The sequence below is a fragment of the Mya arenaria genome, chromosome 7 (genome assembly GCF_026914265.1).
Source record: "Mya arenaria isolate MELC-2E11 chromosome 7, ASM2691426v1".
Lineage (NCBI taxonomy): Eukaryota > Metazoa > Mollusca > Bivalvia > Myida > Myidae > Mya > Mya arenaria.
This window is the reverse complement of record NC_069128.1, coordinates 21,021,445-21,046,617: the sequence shown is the minus strand read 5'-3', so window position 1 is coordinate 21,046,617 and position 25,173 is coordinate 21,021,445.

Below are 25,173 nucleotides of genomic sequence, written 5' to 3'. Positions count from 1 at the left end.
CTGTATTGCTTCAGAAACAAATTCTGGTTCTAACATAGCGTACTTACTTAATGATCTAGGAGGGTTTGAATATAATGGAATTTTATACCCATTTTCTATCATATCAATAACAAAATCACTTGCATCAATTGCTTTCCAAAAATTTAGATTTTCTTTAAGTCTACCCCTAACAATGATTTTTTTTTTGCCCTTGCTCATACTCAAAATAATCATGTGTGAACCTGTCAAAATCATACTCATCGTTCAAAAAATCTCTGTTACTCTCCGCTGATGAGGACCCACTGCTATTGCCTCCCATCTGGTTGACTTTCGGTGACGGTTGCGGGCCGTGCAACATTTGGACAGTTCCTCCAAAGTGACTGAACTCTCCACATCCCAAACATGCGCCTGGCACTGCCATCCCACCGAAACCATCCGCCAGTGGAAGAATCAGCTATTCTAATCACCTTATTTCTTTTCTTCACTTAATCAGTGATTTCAGCACAAAATTCGTTAAAATAAACTAGTTTTCTGCGCTGAACAGACCAGCTCAATTGCTTTGCAATGTCACCATTTTTTTCATTAAATTCAAATTGAATTTTGTTTCCCTCAAATTTCCATTTAATTTCTTGAGCTTTTTTCAGTTTTTTAACCTCACTTGCAACCATACATGTGAACTCTACCGGCGGTAGGTAAAATATAACACTTTTGAGACCCTTCTAACGCCGTCCCGCTTTCCCGTCGAAATCTACCGTTATTAAAAGCTCTTCTAAAAGACCTTAAATTTTATTTTAAAAACCTCAAAATTAAATCCACCATGCTAAAATACCATATTAATCTGTCACTTAAAAGAACATGGTGCAATAAGCAACTTGTCAAATCACTTCACACTTCGGCCGAGATCGTTGCTAATTTACCGGTACAGTACATAAGACCACTAATCAGCATTCTTTGTTAATTGGCATCCTACTCATCAGCCTTTTTTTAAATATCAAAGACATTATAAAACTGTCAAAACATCAAAGACAAGAGCTGTCACAGTATGTGAAGAATGCCCCCGAATGTGACATTGACCTACGAACAAGGTCAGTACATGAAAAGTTGATCTTGCCTTTATGTGTCAAATACATATGGCAAGTTATTTTAAATTGCCTCTGAACATAAAAAATACCACCCATACTTGACAACCTACACTGTTATGTCCTTATATTCAGAATTCCTCGTGAATAAACACTAAGTGTATCTTTCACCTTAGAGGTAGGGACATGGGTCTTGCACAGGACACGTCGTCTTCGTATGTGGAACACATGTGGCAAGTTATTTTAAAATCTGTCCTTACAAGGGAAAGTTACAGCCCGGACACGACAACCTATACCCTATGTCCTTGTATAAAGCACTCCATTGTGAATAAACACTAAGTGTGGCCTTGACCTTTGAGGTAGGGACACGGGTCTTGCACGCGACACGTCATCTTGGTATGTGGAACACATGTGGCAAGTTATTTTAAAATCTGTCCATACAAGGGAAAGTTACAGCACGGACACGACAACCTATACTCTATGTCCTTATATGCAGCACTCCATTGTGAATAAACACTATGTGTGACCTTGACCTTTGAGGTAGGGACACGGGTCTTGCACGTGACACGTCGTCTTGGTATGTGGAACACATGTGGCAAGTTATTTTAAAATCTGTCCATACAAGAGAAAGTTACAGCCCGGACACGACAACCTATACTCTATGTCCTTATATGCAGCACTCCATTGTAAATAAACACTAAGTGTGACCTTGACCTTTGAGGTAGGGACACGGGTCTTGCACGCGACACATCGTCTTGGTATGTGGAACGCATGTGGCAAGTTATTTTAAAATCTGTCCATACAAGAGAAAGTAACAGCCCGGACACGACAACCTATACTCTATGTCCTTATATGCAGCACTCCATTGTGAATAAACACTAAGTGTGACCTTGACCTTTGAGGAAGGGACACGGGTTTTGCACGCGACACGTCGTCTTGCTATGTGGAACACATTTGGCAAGTTATTTTAAAATCTATCCATACAAGGGAAAGTTACAGCCCGGACACAACAACCTATACTCTATGTCCTTATATGCAGCACTCCATTGTGAATAAACACTAAGTGTGACCTTGACCTTTGAGGTAGGGACACGGGTCTTGCACGCGACACGTCATCTTGGTATGTGGTACACATGTGGCAAGGTATTTTAAAATCTGTCCATACAAGGGAAAGTTACAGCCCGGACACGACAACCTATACTCTATGTCCTTATATGCAGCACTCTATGGTGAATAAACACTAAGTGTGACCTTGACCTTTGAGGTAGGGACACGGGTCTTGCACGCGACACGTCGTCTTGGTATGTGGAACACATGTGGCAAGTTATTTTAAAATCTGTCCATACAAGGGAAAGTTACAGCCCGGACACGACAACCTATACTCTATGTCCTTATATGCAGCACTCCATTGTGAATAAACACTAAGTGTGACCTTGGCCTTTGAGGTAGGGACACGAGTCTTGCACGCCACACGTCGTCTTGCTATGTGGAACACATGTGGCAAGTTTTTTTAAAATCTGTCCATACAAGGGAAAGTTACAAAGCCGGACAGACGGACGGACGGACGGTGCGATTTTAATATGCCCACCTTCGGGGGCATAAAAATATACCAATATTTTAAATTTGTTAATTACAACTAAGTGCAACATTTAAAAAAAATGCACTATTTAAATATATTTTCTTTTGTGTCATGGGTTTATACCTTGTTTCACACTGGTAACATGGGTGTTATATATGTAATTGAATACAAAAAACCAAATCAGCAGCTGCATTCTTCAGGAGGTGAGGAGTAGCAGGCCTCCTGAAGTCATAAGCTGCATTAGATTTAAGAGCTTAGGATTAGAAGGCCACGAAATTAAGCAGTTGCTAGCTCAAAGGGGTGAGGAGAAGTAGGCCCCTAGAAATCAGTGCCTGAATTTTCCCAGAGAAAAGGAATTGTATGAGAGTGTTATAAACAACAACACCATACCAACATTAAAAATTAATCTTGTTTCATCTAAGCACAATGCTTGAAGAAACATCCAAATTATTTAAATACTTTTACTTTTGTTTCAGGGGTTTATACATTGTTATATGCCGGTAACGTTGATGTTAAATATGTATTTGAGTACAAAAAAACATTACATACCGACATTAAAAAAACCCTGTTACTCCTTATAAGTGCAACATTTGCAAAAAAATTAGCATCATTTAAACAATATTAATTATCCCCCAGGGTGTTTCACTTTGTAAACTTGCTTTTACGTTGATATTTTATGTATAAGAATAAAAAATAATATACCAATATTTTTAATTTGTTACAACTAAGTGCAACATTTAAAAAAAACCCGCACTATTTAAATATATTTTCTTTTGTGTCATTGGTTTATACCTTGTTTCACACTGGTAACATGGGTGTTATATATGTAATTGAATACAATAAACCAAATCAGCAGCTGTATTCTTCAGGAGGTGAGGAGTAGCAGGCCTCCTGAAGTCAAAAGCTGCATTAGATTTAAGAGCTTAGGAATTGTAGGCCACGAAATTAAGCAGTTGAAAGCTCAAAGGGGTGAGGAGAAGTAGGCCCCTAGAAATCAGTGCCTGAATTTTCCCAGAGAAAAGGAATTGTATGCGAGTGTTATAAACAACAACACCATACCAACATTACAAATTCTTGTTTCACCTCAGTGCAACTTTTAAGGCAACTTTCACATTACATACACTTTTAATCATGTCCCATGACCTTATAACCTTCGAATTAATTGTTTTATGTATAAAGTAAAAAAAGCATACCAATATAAAAAATGTTACACCTAAGTGCAACATTTGAAGAAACATCCACAATATTAAAATACTTTTACTTTTGTTTCAGGGGTTTATACCTTGTTATATATGCCAGTAACATTGATGTTAAATATGTTTTTGAGTACAATAAAGAACATACCAACATTATAAAACCTAATGTTACACCTCATCAGTGCAACCTTTGAAAAAAGCTGACATCATATAACCTGTTCTGATTATTACCCAGGGTGTTACACTTTGTAACCCTTCCTTTTACATTGATGTTTTATGCATTAGAGAAAAAAAACAAACATACCAACATTATAAATCTGCTACGACTAAGTGCATTTGGGCAACCTCCGCACTATTTAAATATATTTACTTTTGATTCATGGATAGATACCTTGTTTCACACCAGTTACATGGATCTTATATACCATTTGAATACTGTACACTTGACCAAATCAGCAGCAGCTGCCTTCTTCAGGAGTTGAGGAGTAGCAGGCCTCCTGATATCAAAAGCTGCATTCTCTTAGAGCTGAATGCAACATTTAAAAAAAATAATCCTCCGCAGTATTTAATTATATTTATTTTTGTTTCATTGGTTTATACCTGGTTTCAAACCAGTTAAATATGTATTTGAATACAATCAACCACATTAAAACTTTATATTATTTTGTTATTTAAAATTTAAAGAATACTTTCAATCTTGTCCCAGGATGATATACCTTGTAACCTTCCTACTCAGTTGATGTTTTATGATTTTGAGTAAAAAAAACGTCCCAACATTATCAATTTGTTACACCTAAGTGCAACATTTGAAAAAACATCCACATTATCTAAATACTTTTCTTTTGTTTTAGGGATTGATCCCTTGTTTAATGCCAGTAACACTGATGTTATATATGTACCTGTGTACTTAATAAACAACATACCAACATTAAAAAACCTTGTTACACCTTATATGTGCAACCTTTGTAAAAACATCGTTTATTTCGTTTTAAGTATTACCCGGGGTGTTACACTTTGTAACCCTTCCTTTTACATGATATTTTATATATTATAGTAAAAAAAACATACCAACATTATAAATTTGTTAGAAGTTCAATTGGAGAATTATCCGCATTATTTAAATAGATTTACTTTTGTTTCATAGGTTATACCTTATTTCACACCAGTTACATGGATATTGTTATATATGTACTTCAATACAATAAACCAAATCTGAGCAGCTGCTTTCTTCAGGAGGTGATGAGTAGCAGGCCTGCTGAAGAAAGCAGAATTCTCTTTGAGCTGAGGTAAAGAAGGCCATGAAATTCAGCAGTTGCAGGCTCAAAGGGGAGAGGAGAAGTAGTCCCCTCAAGCTAAGGAATTGTATATCAGCGTTATAAACAACAACACCATACCAACATTATAAATTCTTGTTTCACCTCAGTGCAATGTTTGGAGAAACATACACATTATTCAAATACTCTTAATTTTGTTTCAGGAGTTTATACCTTGTTACATGCAAGTAATGTTGATGTTAAATATGTATTTGAGTACAATAAAGAACATACCAACATTAAAAAACCTTGTTACACCATGTAAGTGGAATCAATAGAAAAAAATCAACATCATTTAAACTATCTTAATTATTTCCCAGGGTGTTACACTTTGTAACCTTCCTTTTTAACTGTTGTTTAATGTATAAGAGTAAAAAACAACATACCAACATTATAAATTTGTTACAACTAAATGCAACTTTAAAAAAAAAACCTCCTCAGTATTTAATTATATTTACTTTTGTTTCATGGATTTATACCTTCAAATCAACTTAACACAAATGATAAAAACGTATTTGTAACTGTTCAAAATGCATCATGTTTTTGCCAGACTGCAGAGTGATAATTTAAAAAAAATGTGCTAGCTGCTTTGTCTCAAAATACTTTACTTTTGTTTCACCTTATAAGTGCAACCTTTAAAAAAAACTCAACATCATTAAATCTTTTTTAATTATCACCCAGGGTGTTACACTTTAAGTAACCCTTCCTTTAACATTGATGTTATATGTATAAGAGTAAAAAAATACCAACATTAAATATTTGTTACAACTAAGTGCAACATTTGGAGAAAACTGTGCATAATTTAAATATATTTTTCTTTTGTTTCATAGGTTTATACCTTATTTCACACCAGTTACATGGATGTTATATAATTATGTACTTCAATACAATAAACCAACTCAGCAGCTGCATTCTTCAGGAGGTGATGTCAGTAGCAGGCCTCCTGAAGAAAGCTGAATTCTCTTAAAGCTGAGGTAAAGAAGACCATGAAATTCAACAGAAATTCATGAAACCTGCACATTTTTAAAACAATAGTGTATTAGAATACAAGAAACCACATTTCAAATTTACTATACTTTGTTACACCTTATTAGTGCAAATCAAAGATGGCTGACTAAATTAGGAAAATTACAGATAAGAATCATAAACATAACTGTTTAAGGCCTTATAAATCATAAATTGCTAAACAATGGTTGTAAATGAATCATAGAAATAACAGAGAAGCATCTTAACCATGATAAATAGCAAGGAAAACATTGGAGGCGTCTCAAATACAAAGAAGGCCTCATTTTGGATAACTGTAAAATGGCCACTAAAAGTCATAAACAAGTTTGGAAGGACAAGAAAATGGATCAAGTCAGATTGAATCACAGCCAAAATTCCAATTGCTCTACGCTCTCTCCAGATACATGTAGATAGGCATCCCAATGCGACGCAGCTAAACTATCCATAGATAAATAACATGCCATTATTTGAGAAATATGTCCAACCAAACTGGCCAATTTCCTAACAGGAACTCGTCTGTGCGATTTCAAACATTGAAAAATTTCTGAAATAGTACTTAACACATTCTCTAATCTACGATCTGGTATAAAAATCACCCAATTAGAGTATCAAGCATAACACCCAAATATCTCATCTTTTGCACTGGTACCCAGACTGATTTATTTGCATTTGGTACGAACCCCGATGATAACCAATCATATTTAACTTGTAAGCCTAAATCCTGAGTTATAGCATGTTCGGACGCACAACCAAACCCATCGTCTTAAAATATGGAAACTAGCTTTCCTTCACTACGCCATTTTGCAATTAAAGGTCTGCATACTTTTGTGAAAGCTGCACAGGCTGAGGAGAGCCCAAATGCCAAAACCTTGAATATGTAGTACTGAGAGTTCCAGGAAAAACCCAAATACTGTGTATGAGGTTCATAAATTTCTATGAAATGATATGCGCTTGTCAAATCGAATTTAAACATGAAAAATCCCTTTTTTGAATAAGACAAAACTACTTTTATATCATCATACTTGACGGACTGTTTCCAAATATGTTTGTTTACATTTTTTAAGTCTAAATTATTTTTTTATTACCGGAACTAAAATTGCACAGAGACAGTCAAGGGATTTACAACATAAGGAATTTCAGTACATTTTTCAATCAAATTTCTGTCTAACAGATTCTGTATTGCTTCAGAAACAAATTCTGGTTCTAACATAGCGTACTTGTTATTCTTACTTAATGATCTAGGAGGGTTTGAATATAATGGAATTTTATACCCATTTTCTATCATATCAATAACAAAATCACTTGCATCAATTGCTTTCCAAAAATTTAGATTTTCTTTAAGTCTACCCCTAACAATGATATTTTTCTGCCCTTGCTCATACTCAAAATAATCATGTGTGAACCTGTCAAAATCATACTCATCGTTCAAAAAATCTCTGTTACTCTCCGCTGATGAGGACCCACTGCTATTGCCTCCCATCTGGTTGACTTTCGGTGACGGTTGCGGGCCGTGCAACATTTGGACAGTTCCTCCAAAGTGACTGAACTCTCCACATCCCAAACATGCGCCTGGCACTGCCATCCCACCGAAACCATCCGCCAGTGGAAGAATCAGCTATTCTAATCACCTTATTTCTTTTCTTCACTTAATCAGTGATTTCAGCACAAAATTCGTTAAAATAAACTAGTTTTCTGCGCTGAACAGACCAGCTCAATTGCTTTGCAATGTCACCATTTTTTTCATTAAATTCAAATTGAATTTTGTTTCCCTCAAATTTCCATTTAATTTCTTGAGCTTTTTTCAGTTTTTTAACCTCACTTGCAACCATACATGTGAACTCTACCGGCGGTAGGTAAAATATAACACTTTTGAGACCCTTCTAACGCCGTCCCGCTTTCCCGTCGAAATCTACCGTTATTAAAAGCTCTTCTAAAAGACCTTAAATTTTATTTTAAAAACCTCAAAATTAAATCCACCATGCTAAAATACCATATTAATCTGTCACTTAAAAGAACATGGTGCAATAAGCAACTTGTCAAATCACTTCACACTTCGGCCGAGATCGTTGCTAATTTACCGGTACAGTACATAAGACCACTAATCAGCATTCTTTGTTAATTGGCATCCTACTCATCAGCCTTTTTTTAAATATCAAAGACATTATAAAACTGTCAAAACATCAAAGACAAGAGCTGTCACAGTATGTGAAGAATGCCCCCGAATGTGACATTGACCTACGAACAAGGTCAGTACATGAAAAGTTGATCTTGCCTTTATGTGTCAAATACATATGGCAAGTTATTTTAAATTGCCTCTGAACATAAAAAAATACCACCCATACTTGACAACCTACACTGTTATGTCCTTATATTCAGAATTCCTCGTGAATAAACACTAAGTGTATCTTTCAACTTAGAGGTAGGGACATGGGTCTTGCACAGGACACGTCGTCTTCGTATGTGGAACACATGTGGCAAGTTATTTTAAAATATGTCCTTACAAGGGAAAGTTACAGCCCGGACACGACAACCTATACCCTATGTCCTTGTATAAAGCACTCCATTGTGAATAAACACTAAGTGTGGCCTTGACCTTTGAGGTAGGGACACGGGTCTTGCACGCGACACGTCATCTTGGTATGTGGAACACATGTGGCAAGTTATTTTAAAATCTGTCCATACAAGGGAAAGTTACAGCACGGACACGACAACCTATACTCTATGTCCTTATATGCAGCACTCCATTGTGAATAAACACTATGTGTGACCTTGACCTTTGAGGTAGGGACACGAGTCTTGCACGCCACACGTCGTCTTGCTATGTGGAACACATGTGGCAAGTTATTTTAAAATCTGTCCATACAAGGGAAAGTTACAGCCCGGACACGACAACCTATACTCTATGTCCTTATATGCAGCACTCCATTGTGAATAAACACTAAGTGTGACCTTGACCTTTGAGGTAAGGACACGAGTCTTGCACGCCACACGTCGTCTTGCTATGTGGAACACATGTGGCAAGTTATTTTAAAATCTGTCCATACAAGGGAAAGTTACAGAGCCGGACAGACGGACGGACGGACGGACGGTGCGATTTTAATATGCCCACCTTCGGGGGCATAAAAATATACCAATATTTTAAATTTGTTAATTACAACTAAGTGCAACATTTGAAAAAAATGCACTATTTAAATATATTTTCTTTTGTGTCATGGGTTTATACCTTGTTTCACACTGGTAACATGGGTGTTATATATGTAATTGAATACAAAAAACCAAATCAGCAGCTGCATTCTTCAGGAGGTGAGGAGTAGCAGGCCTCCTGAAGTCATAAGCTGCATTAGATTTAAGAGCTTAGGATTAGAAGGCCACGAAATTAAGCAGTTGCTAGCTCAAAGGGGTGAGGAGAAGTAGGCCCCTAGAAATCAGTGCCTGAATTTTCCCAGAGAAAAGGAATTGTATGAGAGTGTTATAAACAACAACACCATACCAACATTAAAAATTAATCTTGTTTCACCTAAGCACAATGCTTGAAGAAACATCCAAATTATTTAAATACTTTTACTTTTGTTTCAGGGGTTTATACATTGTTATATGCCGGTAACGTTGATGTTAAATATGTATTTGAGTACAAAAAAACATTACATACCGACATTAAAAAACCCTGTTACTCCTTATAAGTGCAACATTTGCAAAAAAATTAGCATCATTTAAACAATATTAATTATCCCCCAGGGTGTTTCACTTTGTAAACTTCCTTTTACGTTGATATTTTATGTATAAGAATAAAAAATAATATACCAATATTTTTAATTTGTTACAACTAAGTGCAACATTTAAAAAAAACCGCACTATTTAAATATATTTTCTTTTGTGTCATTGGTTTATACCTTGTTTCACACTGGTAACATGGGTGTTATATATGTAATTGAATACAATAAACCAAATCAGCAGCTGCATTCTTCAGGAGGTGAGGAGTAGCAGGCCTCCTGAAGTCAAAAGCTGCATTAGATTTAAGAGCTTAGGAATAGTAGGCCACGAAATTAAGCAGTTGAAAGCTCAAAGGGGTGAGGAGAAGTAGGCCCCTAGAAATCAGTGCCTGAATTTTCCCAGAGAAAAGGAATTGTATGCGAGTGTTATAAACAACAACACCATACCAACATTACAAATTCTTGTTTCACCTCAGTGCAACTTTTAAGGCAACTTTCACATTACATACACTTTTAATCATGTCCCATGACCTTATAACCTTCGAATTAATTGTTTTATGTATAAAGTAAAAAAAGCATACCAATATAAAAAATGTTACACCTAAGTGCAACATTTGAAGAAACATCCACAATATTAAAATACTTTTACTTTTGTTTCAGGGGTTTATACCTTGTTATATATGCCAGTAACATTGATGTTAAATATGTTTTTGAGTACAATAAAGAACATACCAACATTATAAAACCTAATGTTACACCTCATCAGTGCAACCTTTGAAAAAAGCTGACATCATATAACCTGTTCTGATTATTACCCAGGGTGTTACACTTTGTAACCCTTCCTTTTACATTGATGTTTTATGCATTAGAGAAAAAACAAAACATACCAACATTATAAATCTGCTACGACTAAGTGCATTTGAGCAACCTCCGCACTATTTAAATATATTTACTTTTGATTCATGGATAGATACCTTGTTTCACACCAGTTACATGGATCTTATATACCATTTGAATACTGTACACTTGACCAAATCAGCAGCAGCTGCCTTCTTCAGGAGTTGAGGAGTAGCAGGCCTCCTGATATCAAAAGCTGCATTCTCTTAGAGCTGAATGCAACATTTAAAAAAAATCCTCCGCAGTATTTAATTATATTTATTTTTGTTTCATTGGTTTATACCTGGTTTCAAACCAGTTAAATATGTATTTGAATACAATCAACCACATTAAAACTTTATATTATTTTGTTATAACTTATAAGTGCAAAATTTAAAGAATACTTTCAATCTTGTCCTAGGGTGATATACCTTGTAACCTTCCTACTCAGTTGATGTTTTATGATTTTGAGTAAAAAAAACGTCCCAACATTATCAATTTGTTACACCTAAGTGCAACATTTGAAAAAACATCCACATTATCTAAATACTTTTCTTTTGTTTTAGGGATTGATCCCTTGTTTAATGCCAGTAACACTGATGTTATATATGTACCTGTGTACATATTAAACAACATACCAACATTAAAAAACCTTGTTACACCTTATATGTGCAACCTTTGTAAAAACATCGTTTATTTCGTTTTAAGTATTACCCGGGGTGTTACACTTTGTAACCCTTCCTTTTACATGATATTTTATATATTATAGTAAAAAAAACATACCAACATTATAAATTTGTTAGAAGTTCAATTGGAGAATTATCCGCATTATTTAAATAGATTTACTTTTGTTTCATAGGTTATACCTTATTTCACACCAGTTACATGGATATTGTTATATATGTACTTCAATACAATAAACCAAATCTGAGCAGCTGCTTTCTTCAGGAGGTGATGAGTAGCAGGCCTGCTGAAGAAAGCAGAATTCTCTTTGAGCTGAGGTAAAGAAGGCCATGAAATTCAGCAGTTGCAGGCTCAAAGGGGAGAGGAGAAGTAGTCCCCTGAAGCTTAGGAATTGTATATCAGCGTTATAAACAACAACACCATACCAACATTATAAATTCTTGTTTCACCTCAGTGCAATGTTTGAAGAAACATACACATTATTCAAATACTCTTAATTTTGTTTCAGGAGTTTATACCTTGTTACATGCAAGTAATGTTGATGTTAAATATGTATTTGAGTACAATAAAGAACATACCAACATTAAAAAAACCTTGTTACACCATGTAAGTGTAATCAATAGAAAAAAACAACATCATTTAAACTATCTTAATTATTTCCCAGGGTGTTACACTTTGTAACCTTCCTTTTTAACTGTTGTTTAATGTATAAGAGTAAAAAACAGCATACCAACATTATAAATTTGTTACAACTAAATGCAACTTTAAAAAAAAAAACCTCCTCAGTATTTAATTATATTTACTTTTGTTTCATGGATTTATACCTACAAATCAACTTAACACAAATGATAAAAACGTATTTGTAACTGTTCAAAATGCATCATGTTTTTGCCAGACTGCAGAGTGATAATTTAAAAAAAATGTGCTAGCTGCTTTGTCTCAAAATACTTTACTTTTGTTTCAGGATACTGTTTTATGCAAGTAACATTGATGTTATATGTATAGGAGTAAAAAAATACCAACATTAAATATTTGTTACAACTAAGTGCAACATTTGGAGAAAACTGTGCATAATTTAAATATATTTTTCTTTTGTTTCATAGGTTTATACCTTATTTCACACCAGTTACATGGATGTTATATAATTATGTACTTCAATACAATAAACCAACTCAGCAGCTGCATTCTTCAGGAGGTGATGTCAGTAGCAGGCCTCCTGAAGAAAGCTGAATTCTCTTAAAGCTGAGGTAAAGAAGACCATGAAATTCAACAGAAATTCATGAAACCTGCACATTTTTAAAACAATAGTGTATTAGAATACAAGAAACCACATTTCAAATTTACTATACTTTGTTACACCTTATTAGTGCAAATCAAAGATGGCTGACTAAATTAGGGAAATTACAGATAAGAATCATAAACATAACTGTTTAAGGCCTTATAAATCATAAATTGCTAAACAATGGTTGTAAATGAATCATAGAAATAACAGAGAAGCATCTTAACCATGATAAATAGCAAGGAAAACATTGGAGGCGTCTCAAATACAAAGAAGGCCTCATTTTGGATAACTGTAAAATGGCCACTAAAAGTCATAAACAAGTTTGGAAGGACAAGAAAATGGATCAAGTCAGATTGAATCACAGCCAAAATTCCAATTGCTCTACGCTCTCTCCAGATACATGTAGATAGGCATCCCAATGCGACGCAGCTAAACTATCCATAGATAAATAACATGTCATTATTTGAGAAATATGTCCAACCAAACTGGCCAATTTCCTGACAGGAACTCGTCTGTGCGATTTCAAACATTGAAAAATTTCTGAAATAGTACTTAAATAGTACTTAACACATTCTCTAATCTACGATCTGGTATAAAAATCACCCAATTAGAGTATCAAGCATAACACCCAAATATCCCATCTTTTGCACTGGTACCCAGACTGATTTATTTGCATTTGGTACGAACCCCGATGATAACCAATCATATTTAACTTGTAAGCCTAAATCCTGAGTTATAGCATGTTCGGACGCACAACCAAACCCATCGTCTTAAAATATGGAAACTAGCTTTCCTTCACTACGCCATTTTGCAATTAAAGGTCTGCATACTTTTGTGAAAGCTGCACAGGCTGAGGAGAGCCCAAATGCCAAAACCTTGAATATGTAGTACTGAGAGTTCCAGGAAAAACCCAAATACTGTGTATGAGGTTCATAAATTTCTATGAAATGATATGCGCTTGTCAAATCGAATTTAAACATGAAAAATCCCTTTTTTGAATAAGACAAAACTACTTTTATATCATCATACTTGACGGACTGTTTCCAAATATGTTTGTTTACATTTTTTAAGTCTAAAATTATTTTTTTATTACCGGAACTAAAATTGCACAGAGACAGTCAAGGGATTTACAACATAAGGAATTTCAGTACATTTTTCAATCAAATTTCTGTCTAACAGATTCTGTATTGCTTCAGAAACAAATTCTGGTTCTAACATAGCGTACTTACTTAATGATCTAGGAGGGTTTGAATATAATGGAATTTTATACCCATTTTCTATCATATCAATAACAAAATCACTTGCATCAATTGCTTTCCAAAAATTTAGATTTTCTTTAAGTCTACCCCTAACAATGATATTTTTCTGCCCTTGCTCATACTCAAAATAATCATGTGTGAACCTGTCAAAATCATACTCATCGTTCAAAAAATCTCTGTTACTCTCCGCTGATGAGGACCCACTGCTATTGCCTCCCATCTGGTTGACTTTCGGTGACGGTTGCGGGCCGTACAACATTTGGACAGTTCCTCCAAAGTGACTGAACTCTCCACATCCCAAACATGCGCCTGGCACTGCCATCCCACCGAAACCATCCGCCAGTGGAAGAATCAGCTATTCTAATCACCTTATTTCTTTTCTTCACTTAATCAGTGATTTCAGCACAAAATTCGTTAAAATAAACTAGTTTTCTGCGCTGAACAGACCAGCTCAATTGCTTTGCAATGTCACCATTTTTTTCATTAAATTCAAATTGAATTTTGTTTCCCTCAAATTTCCATTTAATTTCTTGAGCTTTTTTCAGTTTTTTAACCTCACTTGCAACCATACATGTGAACTCTACCGGCGGTAGGTAAAATATAACACTTTTGAGACCCTTCTAACGCCGTCCCGCTTTCCCGTCGAAATCTACCGTTATTAAAAGCTCTTCTAAAAGACCTTAAATTTTATTTTAAAAACCTCAAAATTAAATCCACCATGCTAAAATACCATATTAATCTGTCACTTAAAAGAACATGGTGCAATAAGCAACTTGTCAAATCACTTCACACTTCGGCCGAGATCGTTGCTAATTTACCGGTACAGTACATAAGACCACTAATCAGCATTCTTTGTTAATTGGCATCCTACTCATCAGCCTTTTTTTAAATATCAAAGACATTATAAAACTGTCAAAACATCAAAGACAAGAGCTGTCACAGTATGTGAAGAATGCCCCCGAATGTGACATTGACCTACGAACAAGGTCAGTACATGAAAAGTTGATCTTGCCTTTATGTGTCAAATACATATGGCAAGTTATTTTAAATTGCCTCTGAACATAAAAAAAATACCACCCATACTTGACAACCTACACTGTTATGTCCTTATATTCAGAATTCCTCGTGAATAAACACTAAGTGTATCTTTCACCTTAGAGGTAGGGACATGGGTCTTGCACAGGACACGTCGTCTTCGTATGTGGAACACATGTGGCAAGTTATTTTAAAATATGTCCTTACAAGGGAAAGTTACAGCCCGGACACGACAACCTATACCCTATGTCCTAAAGCACTCCATTGTGAATAAACACTAAGTGTGGCCTTGACCTTTGAGGTAGGGACACGGGTCTTGCACGCGACACGTCATCTTGGTATGTGGAACACATGTGGCAAGTTATTTTAAAATCTGTCCATACAAGGGAAAGTTACAGCACGGACACGACAACCTATACTCTATGTCCTTATATGCAGCACTCCATTGTGAATAAACACTATGTGTGACCTTGACCTTTGAGGTAGGGACACGGGTCTTGCACGCGACAAGTCGTCTTGGTATGTGGAACACATGTGGCAAGTTATTTTAAAATCTGTCCATACAAGAGAAAGTTACAGCCCGGACACGACAACCTATACTCTATGTCCTTATATGCAGCACTCCATTGTAAATAAACACTAAGTGTGACCTTGACCTTTGAGGTAGGGACACGGGTCTTGCACGCGACACGTCATCTTGGTATGTGGTACACATGTGGCAAGTTATTTTAAAATATGTCCATACAAGGGAAAGTTACAGCCCGGACACGACAACCTATACTCTATGTCCTTAAATGCAGCACTCCATTGTGAATAAACACTAAGTGTGACCTTGACCTTTGAGGTAGGGACACGAGTCTTGCACGCCACACGTCGTCTTGCTATGTGGAACACATGTGGCAAGTTATTTTAAAATCTGTCCATACAAGGGAAAGTTACAGAGACGGACAGACGGACGGACGGACGGTGCGATTTTAATATGCCCACCTTCGGGGGCATAAAAATATACCAATATTTTAAATTTGTTAATTACAACTAAGTGCAACATTTAAAAAAAATGCACTATTTAGATATATTTTCTTTTGTGTCATGGGTTTATACCTTGTTTCACACTGGTAACATGGGTGTTATATATGTAATTGAATACAAAAAACCAAATCAGCAGCTGCATTCTTCAGGAGGTGAGGAGTAGCAGGCCTCCTGAAGTCATAAGCTGCATTAGATTTAAGAGCTTAGGATTAGAAGGCCACGAAATTAAGCAGTTGCTAGCTCAAAGGGGTGAGGAGAAGTAGGCCCCTAGAAATCAGTGCCTGAATTTTCCCAGAGAAAAGGAATTGTATGAGATTGTTATAAACAACAACACCATACCAACATTAAAAATTAATCTTGTTTCACCTAAGCACAATGCTTGAAGAAACATCCAAATTATTTAAATACTTTTACTTTTGTTTCAGGGGTTTATACATTGTTATATGCCGGTAACGTTGATGTTAAATATGTATTTGAGTACAAAAAAACATTACATACCGACATTAAAAAACCCTGTTACTCCTTATAAGTGCAACATTTGCAAAAAAATTAGCATCATTTAAACAATATTAATTATCCCCCAGGGTGTTTCACTTTGTAAACTTCCTTTTACGTTGATATTTTATGTATAAGAATAAAAAATTATATACCAATATTTTTAATTTGTTACAACTAAGTGCAACATTTAAAAAAAACCCGCACTATTTAAATATATTTTCTTTTGTGTCATTGGTTTATACCTTGTTTCACACTGGTAACATGGGTGTTATATATGTAATTGAATACAATAAACCAAATCAGCAGCTGCATTCTTCAGGAGGTGAGGAGTAGCAGGCCTCCTGAAGTCAAAAGCTGCATTAGATTTAAGAGCTTAGGAATAGTAGGCCACGAAATTAAGCAGTTGAAAGCTCAAAGGGGTGAGGAGAAGTAGGCCCCTAGAAATCAGTGCCTGAATTTTCCCAGAGAAAAGGAATTGTATGCGAGTGTTATAAACAACAACACCATACCAACATTACAAATTCTTGTTTCACCTTAGTGCAACTTTTAAGGCAACTTTCACATTACATACACTTTTAATCATGTCCCATGACCTTATAACCTTCGAATTAATTGTTTTATGTATAAAGTAAAAAAAGCATACCAATATAAAAAAATGTTACACCTAAGTGCAACATTTGAAGAAACATCCACAATATTAAAATACTTTTACTTTTGTTTCAGGGGTTTATACCTTGTTATATATGCCAGTAACATTGATGTTAAATATGTTTTTGAGTACAATAAAGAACATACCAACATTATAAAACCTAATGTTACACCTCATCAGTGCAACCTTTGAAAAAAGCTGACATCATATAACCTGTTCTGATTATTACCCAGGGTGTTACACTTTGTAACCCTTCCTTTTACATTGATGTTTTATGCATTAGAGAAAAAAAAAACATACCAACATTATAAATCTGCTACGACTAAGTGCATTTGAGCAACCTCCGCACTATTTAAATATATTTACTTTTGATTCATGGATAGATACCTTGTTTCACACCAGTTACATGGATCTTATATACCATTTGAATACTGTACACTTGACCAAATCAGCAGCAGCTGCCTTCTTCAGGAGTTGAGGAGTAGCAGGCCTCCTGATATCAAAAGCTGCATTCTCTTAGAGCTGAATGCAACATTTAAAAAAAAATCCTCCGCAGTATTTAATTATATTTATTTTTGTTTCATTGGTTTATACCTGGTTTCAAACCAGTTAAATATGTATTTGAATACAATCAACCACATTAAAACTTTATATTATTTTGTTATTTAAAATTTAAAGAATACTTTCAATCTTGTCCTAGGGTGATATACCTTGTAACCTTCCTACTCAGTTGATGTTTTATGATTTTGAGTAAAAAAAACGTCCCAACATTATCAATTTGTTACAACTAAATGCAACTTTAAAAAAAAAAACCTCCTCAGTATTTAATTATATTTACTTTTGTTTCATGGATTTATACCTACAAATCAACTTAACACAAATGATAAAAACGTATTTGTAACTGTTCAAAATGCATCATGTTTTTGCCAGACTGCAGAGTGATAATTTAAAAAAAATGTGCTAGCTGCTTTGTCTCAAAATACTTTACTTTTGTTTCAGGATACTGTTTTATGCAAGTAACATTGATGTTATATGTATAGGAGTAAAAAAATACCAACATTAAATATTTGTTACAACTAAGTGCAACATTTGGAGAAAACTGTGCATAATTTAAATATATTTTTCTTTTGTTTCATAGGTTTATACCTTATTTCACACCAGTTACATGGATGTTATATAATTATGTACTTCAATACAATAAACCAACTCAGCAGCTGCATTCTTCAGGAGGTGATGTCAGTAGCAGGCCTCCTGAAGAAAGCTGAATTCTCTTAAAGCTGAGGTAAAGAAGACCATGAAATTCAACAGAAATTCATGAAACCTGCACATTTTTAAAACAATAGTGTATTAGAATACAAGAAACCACATTTCAAATTTACTATACTTTGTTACACCTTATTAGTGCAAATCAAAGATGGCTGACTAAATTAGGGAAATTACAGATAAGAATCATAAACATAACTGTTTAAGGCCTTATAAATCATAAATTGCTAAACAATGGTTGTAAATGAATCATAGAAATAACAGAGAAGCATCTTAACCATGATAAATAGCAAGGAAAACATTGGAGGCGTCTCAAATACAAAGAAGGCCTCATTTTGGATAACTGTAAAATGGCCACTAAAAGTCATAAACAAGTTTGGAAGGACAAGAAAATGGATCAAGTCAGATTGAATCACAGCCCTGAACTCAACTGGCCCATGTGCAGTTTGCTGAAAGCACAAAGGCATTTTAACTTTAGACTACCAGGCTTGTGCTAATTTCAACCACTGTTAAACTTCACTTAAAGTCCAACCATACTCTTAGGCCACACCAAATTAATGTTTAGTTCCTCGGATTTTTGCCAAAAAAAATTGGAGCGAGCGAGCGAAAAAAATAAATAAATAAAATTTTGTCAGTTTTCATAAAAACCGAAGCGAGCGAAGAGCGAAAAATATATTTTTCCTTATATTCAATATAAATAAGAAAGATTGTTCAAAATAATTGCCCTTAAACCCATTTTAATGCCATCTTGAACTGAACCTCTAATGGACATTGGGAAAATGTCGGAATGCATACTATTTATTCATCCCTGTTTAGTACAAACATTATATGGATAAATCTAATTTCTTATATAATTAAAACGTACTTTAATATGACGATCATTCATAATAATAAATAACCCTGCTTTTTGTAAAAAATTTGAAACGACTTAAATAAATCTACCTGAATCAGTTTAACATCATATGCAACTGTATTTAGACATAACTTAGGATTGATTTTGGATTTGTAAAAAATGATCACTTACACAGGCATCATCAAACATACGACTCCATATTACATAGAATAAATTTTGTTTTTACTATCACAGGAAATGCAATGAAAAACCAAAAGGAACAAGGGTATTTTTCAGAGTACGTTTTTTGGTTATTTAGATGTTTTTATGCACCAGCCAATTGTATATGCCCCCCCCCCCATAAAGTCCAGAATAGCGGGGACTTTGACTTCCGGTCTCTCAAAACCCGGGTAAAATACCCGACCTGCAGGGACACACTGCTGGTAAACTCTGCCAAATGGCCCCGCAACCCCGAAAACCTATGTAAGGCCCATTCCCTACTATTTTCAATATGAAGACAAAACCACATTCACTAGGCACTGCGGGGCCATCTGAAAGGTAAAAACACAGCCCATTGCCTCTGCTGTCCCCAGTATACCCCTGGAGCATTAGGGCGAGGGGTTGGCGGGGCAGTGGTTACAATTGACAAGTGCATTACAATCCCGGATTATGCTGCAAATAAAAACAAAATATAAGGTGATAAACTTAGGCTTACTTATGTTGAGGTATATCCAGACCAGTGTTTATATCGCTATTTGTGAAAAGATATTTGTTCAAAACTGTTGTTTTGTCAGAATTTGATCAAAAATGAGCTTCATACATCAATTTGGACCAAACAATGACTCATCTTCCAGTTAAGATGATCTTTATTCTTCAGCATCTTCGTAACGAGGTAAAATTTTGGTCCCTTGTATTATTACTTGAATAAAATAGTACTAAGTTGATCATTCCGATTTCCATTCAAAACGAGTCACTAATTACGCAATATAATCGCTACCAGACTCAGATACACATGCTTTATTGCATAATGATTGCTTTAAATAATGACCCTTTAGTGCATGAGACGATCAACAATGACTTCAAGCATGCTCAAAACATATTTATTGTCAAAAATAAGATTTAATTTCCAAACTTCGAGCCACATTGTTTATACCGGAAGCCGCCATTTTGATTGAATTTATTGAAACCCATGCTAAACCGATCGAGATACATTATAAAAACACTACGCATCGGTAACTTCCCTTTAAAAAAACACGAAAACTAGCGTAGAAAAATTATACTTGATTAGTTTTAGCCTTTTAATAAATTATTACTTGAAAAAAAAACTATGTTTGGCGATCAAAATGGAGGTGCGGGCGCACAAAAAAATAAAAATATTTTTTTTACATTTTCAAAAAAATAGGATCGGAAATCCGAGGAACGAAATATCAATTTGGTGTGGCCTTATCACCAGTTTAAAAAAATCTCATCCATACATGCACATAGTGAACCAAGAAAGACATCATAGATTTATACACAATACTGCCCGGTTTTATCAAACTGAATGTTAACCAACTTTCAGTTCCTATACATCAACGCTTGTCAGTATGAGTACCACTATTCAATTTATAATTCACATTACACAAGTACTATGTTCTTATTTGTACACAATATTTTAAAACTCAATTAGAAATAGCTATCAAGTATTTTGACTTCTTTGGAACAAAATAGTTTTTTTTTCAAACTTCCCACTCCAGAAACCATTAGAACATTAAAATTTCTGTCCGCCCATTTCTTTCATAAAATAAAATGCAAGTCGGGAGTCTTTTGAATAAAATACCATTCAAAAATCCAAACAAAACTGTTTCATGCCTTTGCAATCATGAATTGAAAATCAAATAGGGTCGATTTAAAAATTACAAAAATAACTCAGATGAATGTCGACTATGTTAAATTGCAATGATAACATGAAAACATGTGGCATTTCAAATACAGAGTAAGCCACGTTTAAAAACATTGACACCCACAAACGCATATAACACAAAAAACGCATCATACATTTTAACACAATACTGGTAATATCATACCGAAGGTTAATCAACTTTCACTTCTTAAACATGTTGTTTGTCAGTAACACAATTCAATAAAAACACATAACCAAAGCATTATGGTCTTTATTGTACACAATCGAGTATTTAAAAACTCAATTCTGAATTCATGAACATCTCTTGTGGCGTTCCTCAAGGAAGCATACTTGGACCGTTGCTGTTGTTATGCTATGTCAATGATATGAGTATAAGCATAAGTGAAAAATGTAAACAAAAGTTGATAGCTTTAATGTAAACTGCAATGGCCATATCATAAAACCTAAACAATCTGTTAAATATCTTGGAAGTATACTGGACAATGATCTCAGTGCTGCATCTATTGTTAACAATATTGTCAGTAAAGTTAATTCTAGGCTAAAATTTTTATATAGACAAAATCGTTTTTTAGATATGAATCTAAGAAGATTGTTATATAACTCCTTAATACAATGTCATTTTGACTATGCATCGACATCTTGGTACAGTGGTATATCTAAACAATTCAAGAACAGATTACAGGTCACTCAGAACAAAGTTGTCAGATTTATTTATGGCTATGATTGTAGAACTTCCCTGAAAGCCTCGGCTTTCAGTGATATTGGATGGCTTAATATAGAAAATAGGATAAAGCAACTACGACTAAACCATGTACATAAAATCTTTAATAGCAAATGCCCATCATACTTACATGAACATTTTACTTTAGTCTCATCCACACATTCTTACAACAGTAGACATAGTGCTGGAAAGTGCCACAGGCTGACAGTTTTATATTAAATACTTTCTTTTATCAAGCAATCCAGGACTGGAACAGTCTTCCAATAAAGTTAAAAGAATTGAAAAATAAGAATACTTTTAAAAAAGAAGTGAAATCACATCTCATTGTTGGTATGAAATGTGCAGAAATGGAAGATTTCCTATTTTATTGATTGTTATTCATTTAATCTTGCATATCAGTCCAAAGATTTTTGTCATATTATGCTAAAGTGTCATATGGTTTTAACAGTCGGTTGCATTATAACTGTAAAAGTTCGATATCAAACATTTAATCATTCTTTAACTGGTCAAGAGTACATGCATGTTATTTTTGTATAAGAAAACCTAATTTAAACAGCTTACAATTGAGATCTTGGCAAATAATTATATTTGTCATAAGGACCCCATTGGAAATAAGTTGAATAACTTTAATGGGTAATCCTGTGTTATATATTTGTCACATTGAATTAAATCTTTATTAACGCACGTATGTATCCAAAGCATTCTAAGAATGTTGTGCTTTAGTATACCATCCATCCATCCATCTATCTATCTATCTATCTATCTATCTATCTATCTATCTATCTATCTATATATCTATCTATCTAATTAGCAACAAGAGCCGTTGTAAGACAGCGCGCTCAACTACGCCGCTTTGACTTAGAAGTGAATACAATAACCATGTAATATTACCAAGTTTGGTCTCTTTATGTCAAACCCATTATAAAAATGTGGTTAAGAATATACAAATATGCCTCTCAAAAGAAATTTAAAAAAATAAATAATAATAATTCAAGGGCCATAATTTGTATTTAGGGTTAAAATGGAGTTATGTTTCTTGTTGTAAGATGGTCGTTAATAATTTTGAATTTTATTAAATGCATTGAATGAACGGTATAGAAGTTTTTTTTATTAAAATCCCAACTTGCCCTTATCTTTTACTTGCCTAAAACTTTGACCTAAGTCAATCAGGGACCATAACTTGTATTAAGGATATGGAGTTATGTAACCTAATTGGGTATTGGTACTGAACAATTGTGTGAAGTATTAAGTCAATTGAATGAAGGGTATAGAAGTTATTAATAAATATCCCAACCTGCCCTTAATCTTTAACCCAAGTTCCATATAGTCAATCAGGGGCCATAATTTGTATAAAAGATAATAAGAAGTTATATAACCTCATAATGTGATGCCTCTGAACAACTGTGTGAAGTATTAAGTCAATTGAATGAATGGTATTGGAGTTCTACGTGAAAATCCCAACGTGCCCTAAAACTTTAACCTGCCATAAAACTTTAACCCAAGTCATTCAGGGGCCATAACTTGTAATAAGGATAATATAGAGCTATGTTACCATTATTGTGTGATGGTCCTGAACAACTGTGTGAAGTGTTAAGTCAATTGAACAAAGGGTATAGAAGTTATTAATAAATATCCCAACCTGCCCTAAAACTTTAACCTAAGTTCCATAGTCAATCAGGGGCCATACTCTGTGTAAAGAATAATATGGAGTTATCTAACCTCATCATGTGATGGCCCTGAACAGCTGTGTGAAATATTAAGTCAATTGAATGAAGGGTATTGGACTTATAAGTAAAAATCCCAACTTGCCCTAAAACTTTAACCAAACGCCGACGCTGGGGCGAGTAGTATAGCCCACCTATTCTTCGAATAGTCAAGCCAAAAAGTAGTTAACTGCTTTGACTTAATTGATACAAACTAGTTTTTTCAAACTTACCACTCCAGGGAAAATCAGAAACTATCAAAACTGCTGTCTGCCGACGTCTGTAGTAGTAGTAGTAGTAGTTTTATTCGTGCATTATGTCAATAACAGTACATTTTACATCAATATAAGATATATCACATATTGTATTTGCATGATATTTAGAGTCCTAATAAGTTATATCACAGAAAGTTTAACATGAAATACATAATACTGGATCTACTAAGACAAGTATTACTTCTGGTGTTAATGATAAAGCTATCTAATTCATTACCAAAAAAAGTTTTACCAAATAAAATTTAACATAATTAATGACATTGCACAGGATAACCCGTAAAGATTTGCACAAGTACAAAAGCTTATTTCCAACGGAGTCCATGTCTAAGGTATTAAAATTGGCATTTAATGATTTAGTGAACAGTATTATATAATATTATATCATATAATCAGATGAATTAAATTAAAATATGACATTCATCACAAATAAACTACTATCAGTATCACATAATTATATAATATACCACACAGTTATACAAATAGTTAAGGAATATTTAAAAATTACCAAAGCAACTATATAAAAACTGTGCGTATTTTTAGAAAGCGCACTTATATTCATCTAATACATAAAAATTATGAATACAAAAAGACAGACTTTTCAAACTTCTCCATCTCATTTAAGAGGTGAGTTTTGACTAATTTCTTAAAAACATACTTGATTTTGTGTCTTTGATGTTATTTGGAAGCATGTTCCAATCCCGTATACCATTAAAATAAAAAGAAGCTGCTGTAAAACCACCATTATGTGGGACATAAAATTTTAAGTTGGATCTACTGCCATATGAGTGAACTTCGTTACATTTGGCAAAATTATCCTTCATATAATAAATAAAATAAGTTGTTGGTGGGTATTTTTTAATATTGTAAAATTCATAATCCAAACATAACTGTTTCAGGCCTTTTGAATCATAAGTTGTATTGCAAATCAAAGGTTGTCAAACAAATCACAGAAATAACAGAGAAACATGTCAACCATGGTTAATTGCAAGGAAAATAATTCAGGCGTTTGAAATACAGAGGAAAATTCATTTTGGATAATTGTAAAACGGCGACTGAAAGTCATTAACAATTTTTGAAAATCAAATTTAATGGATTAAATCAGAATTTTAATCTCAGCCCACCCAACATGCCTGTCTGCGGCTTCCTGTTTTATAAAACATGTTAAATACATAATTTATACTGATTGTGGTGCTAGTAAAAGGCTTTGTAGAGGAAGGGGAGGGGGAGTTCCTGTCAACTTATATTGCCTGAGGTGCTAGTAATAGGCTTTGTAGAGGGAGGGAATTGGGAGATCCTGTCAACA